Source organism: Taudactylus pleione, unplaced genomic scaffold (genome assembly GCF_031769625.1).
Source record: "Taudactylus pleione unplaced genomic scaffold, aTauple2 ptg000305l, whole genome shotgun sequence".
Lineage (NCBI taxonomy): Eukaryota > Metazoa > Chordata > Amphibia > Anura > Myobatrachidae > Taudactylus > Taudactylus pleione.
The window spans coordinates 10,252,417-10,257,114 of NW_028284706.1; the positions used below are offsets into that span (position 1 = coordinate 10,252,417).

The 4,698-nt window shown below is 51.9% G+C and overlaps 1 pseudogene; it reads left to right on the top strand.

Annotated features, from left to right (window-relative positions):
- Positions 1-413: 413 nt before the first annotated feature.
- On the top strand, positions 414-533 carry LOC148511570 (U2 spliceosomal RNA; annotated as a pseudogene).
- Positions 534-4,698: the final 4,165 nt, after the last annotated feature.

Below are 4,698 nucleotides of genomic sequence, written 5' to 3' on the forward strand. Positions count from 1 at the left end.
CACTCCAGTCTTGAACATTCCGTGGACAGTGTTAACATTCCAATTAAGGTTTCAGACTATCTGATTAACTGCCGAGACAAGACCTAAAGGAAGGCCGCCAGCTGGCATGTGGGTGTGGCAGAGGATTGCAGGAGGCAGTGCATCCACAAATCATGCATCCAGAGAGCAAGAGAGGGACAGAAGGAAGCCTGCAGTGTATCTGCTTCTTGACCAAGCCGAAATCAATAGGTGCAAAAATACGGGCCTGGCTGTGGGTCAGTGCGGTTTCTGGAAGTGACTTGGACAGAGCCACAGTAGGCTCTTGTAGGCTGCTCACTAGAGTTATTAGGTGGTGCTTCAGCATTCTCCTCAATTGTGTGGGCATAGTTTGAAGGGAGTGCATTTTTTTCGTCGTCCCCGCCGCTTAATGGGTAATTGTTTCTCGCCCTTTTGTCTAAGAAAGATCAAGTGTTGTATCTGTTCTTATCATTTTAATATCTGATACGCCCCCTATCTGGGGACCATATATTAGATTTTCTTCTTAAGGATCCATAGGGTTCCACAGGGAGACATTGAGGGGGTGTAGTTTGTGGTTGAGGTCCGGGCACCACGCATTTCAGCTCCCAGGATGCATCGGTCCATCCCCCTATACCCTGCCCCCAAGCCAGAGACACCTCAGTTTCGTCGATGCCCGGCCGGAGTCGGGCCACCATTATGCAGTGGGCTGCTTAGGCAGCTGAAATAGCTTTATTTATTTTCTTTTTTTTTTACTACCTGAGCGTGCAGCAGCAGACTGTCCACTGGACGTCTGCGCTGCCGCTCCGTTAACCCTCCAGGCGACGCAACACCACTTTTGGCGGGCATCCCGTGGTCCTCACTAGCTGGCCCCCCTGGACGGACCCGGTCGCAAGGGGACAGGTAAGGCGGGTCTTCGCTCACAATGACCCATGCATTGGCAGTCATACCACGGATGGGCTACACTGAATGCTATTCAGTGAGTCAACAGAAACATCAAACTACCTCCTGCAGTCTTCATAACCTTCACTCTTTACACTGATCTCCCTGGTTTGGACACTGTAAAACTTTTCTCCTTAGCTGCAGCTACGAGCATTGAAATTTCTGTTTCTGAAACACATCTGAATGCACATCCCAAACAATGTCATTTGCCTTATATACACATGATTTCCCTGTCTAAATGTACTTCTTACCAGTGTATTATTTACTATTCTTCATTTGACTTTTATTTTTCCTACACTACTGACCTACTCTCTTCCACTAGCTCACCGCCATAATACACTGCCTAATTGTCTACCTCCCCTCTAATACCTGCATCCTCTGCTTTGCTTCCCAGCCTACAGTACCTCCTATTTGCTCACTTGTCATCCTTTGCTCTCCCTCAACCCTGTGTCAGCCACCATGCTTCCTCGTCCCTGCCCCATACCAACCATCTCCACCGTCTTACACCTTCCCCTTAGATCTAGCCCACACCCCCTCACACACAACCCAGACAATCTAATCCACATATCCCCGTCCCCTCCCTCCAATTTTCCTGTGCCCTCTGGAACACCAGATCCGTCTGCAATAAACTGCCCACTATCCACGACCTCTTTATTTCCTACTCTTTAAATCTTCTCGCTATCACTGAAACCTGGCTCTGCTCCTCTGACACCACCTCCCCTGCGGCGCTCTCCTATGGGGGCCTCTCCTTCACCCACTCTTGTCAGACCTGACAACCCTGACAACCGCCAAGGTTGGCATCCTCTTATCCCCCAACTGCACCTTTCGCATTATCCCACCTGAGCCCTCCCTTTCTTTCTCCACCTTTGAGGTCCACTCTATCCATCTCTTCTACCCCATTCATCTCCGTGTTGCAGTCATCTACCATCCTCCAGGCTCCCCCACCCAATTCCTTGACAACTTTGCCGCCTGGATTCCCCACTTCCTCTCTGCTGACCTCCCCTCTATAATCCTTGGTGACTTTAACATCCCTATTGACATTACAAATCCTGCATCCACCAATCTTCTTGCCCTCTCCTCCTTTGGACTTTCTCAATGGACCTCCGCTGCTACCCACTGCCTCGGCCACTCCCTTGACCTCGTCTTCACCCATGTGTGTGCTCTCTCTGACTTCTCCAACTCTCCCTTCCCCCTCTCTGACCACCATCTACTCTCCTTCACTCTCTCAAGTCCTCCACTCCTCCCCTCACCCAGAGCCACCATCACCAGACGCAATCTTGAGTCTCTCGACCATGGCCTGCCCTAACCAGGAAGCCTCCTTCTATAACATCACCCTCATTTCTGCACTTGACTCCGTTGCCCCTTCTCCTCCTCTGTCCCCCTCCGTCAGTCCAAATCCCAGCCCTGGCACTCCAAACTGACCCGGTTTCTCCAAAAATGCTTGCGCACAGCCGAGCGTCTCTGGACTTCCTTCACTTCAAGTTTGTCCTCTCTTCCTACAGCTCGGCCCTCTCCCTCGCCAAGCAATCCTTTCAGTCACTCATCTCCTCTCAGTCCTCCAATCCCCGCCGCCTCTTTGGTACTTTCAACACTCTCCTCCGCCCCCCACCTCCACCCCTTCCGTCCTCCCTCACTGCATTTGACTTTGCCTCCTTCTCTTCCAAAATTGAGGCAATTCGTCACAGTATATCCTCCAATCTCCCTGCTGCAACCCCACCTCCCCCACCATCCGCACCTCCCGGCCACCCCATCTTGTGCTCCTTCAGCCCCACCACGGGTGATGAGGTCCACTCCGTCATCTTGTCCTCTCCCCCTTCCACCTGCCCCCTTGACCCCCTCCCTTCTCGCCTTCTACGCTCCCTCTCCTCCACTGCCTGCTCCCACCTTGCTCACCTTTTCAACTTATCTCTCTCCACCGGCATCTTTCCCTCATTGTTCAAGCATGCTCTTGTCACACCTATTCTTAAAAAACCCAACCTCGACCCGTCCTCACCTGCCAATTACCGCCCCATTTCTCTTCTCCCTTTTGCCTCCAAACTACTTGAGCGGCTTGTCTACAGCCGCATCACCAGCTATCTCTCTGACAACTCCATCCTTGATCCTCTCCTTTCGCCAACGTCACTCCACTGAAACTGCCCTGGTCAAAGTCACCAATGACCTGCTTGCAGCCAAATCCAAGGGCCACTTCTCTCTGCTCATCCTCCTGGACCTCTCTGCAGCCTTCGACACCGTGGCTCATACTCTCCTCCTTCGCACCCTTCAGACCTTTGGCATCTCTAACACCGTCCATGCCTGGTTCACTTCTTACCTCACTAACCGCTCCTTCTCTGTGTCTTCCTCCGACTTCACCTCCCCCCCTTCCACCCTTCCCGTTGGTGTCCCACAGGGTTCTGTCCTGGGCCCACTGCTCTTCTCCCTGTACACTTCTAAACTAGGAGAACTCATCAGCTCCTTTGGCCTCCAATACCACCTCTATGCCGATGACACACAACTATACCTCTCCTCTCCTGAACTCTCCCCTTCTGTCCTCTCTCAGGTAACCAGTTGCCTCTCCGCCATCTCTTCCTGGATGTCTGAGCGCTCTCTGAAGCTCAACATAGACAAAACCGAACTCATCATCTTTCCCCCTAATAGAGTCTCCACACCAACCAATCTCGCTATCACTGTTGACAACACAATCATCTCCCCTGCCCCCCAACTTCGCTGCTTGGGTGTCACCCTTGACTCCACCCTCTCCTTCACACCCCACATTCAGTCTCTGGCTCAATCCTGTCGGCTCCGGCTACGCAACATCGCTCGTATTAGGCCTTTCCTCTCCCAGAATGCTACCAAACTGATTATTCATTCACTAATCATTGCTCGGCTTGACTACTGCAACCTTCTCCTTACTGGCCTCCCACGTTGCCATCTTGCTCCCCTCCAGTCTGTTCTCAATGCGGCCGCTAGACTTATCTTCCTCTCCCGCCGTTCCACTTCTGCTGCTCCCCTCTGCCAAAACCTGCACTGGCTCCCATTCCCCTACAGAATCCTCTTCAAACTCCTCACCTTCACATATAAGGCCCTATCTAACTCTATGGCTCCCTACATCTCAAACCTCATCTCCTTACATACTCCCTCCCGCTCACTTCGGTCTGCCAATGACTGTTCCCTCTCCTCCACCCTGGTTACTTCATCTCATGCACGTATCCAAGATTTTGCTCGTGCAGCCCCCCTTCACTGGAATGAGCTCCCTCGCTTGATTAGGCTCTCCCCGACCCTGCAGAGCTTCAAACGTGCACTGAAAACCCACTTGTTCATCAAAGCATACCCGTGCACCACATAACCGTCACCAAGCCTCTGTCCCTCCTGCCTCAGCCATCTCTACCACGCCTACTTTCTGCACTCAGGTCCCCCTCTACACATTCTTGCCTCGTGTCATCTGTCCGTCTCCCCTAGATTGTAAGCTCCTAGGAGCAGGGTCCTCTTCCCCACTGTCTCACAGCCTTCTTCTCTAGCACTTCTATGACAGCCTTCACCTTCCCAGCTGTATTGTGTATGGAGAATTGTGTTGCTAATTGTTACTTGTGCTCTGTTTATAAGTTGGTTAGTGTATTGTAATGTAATGTTCTGTCTAGCCTTTACTCTATGTACGGCGCTGCGGACCTCTTGTGGCGCCCTATAAATAAAATGTAATAATAATAATACCTCCGGTCTCAGGTGATAGACCGGAGGCACTGAGTGTGAACACAGGCTCCGTCCAATGTGATCCACTAGACCACCAGG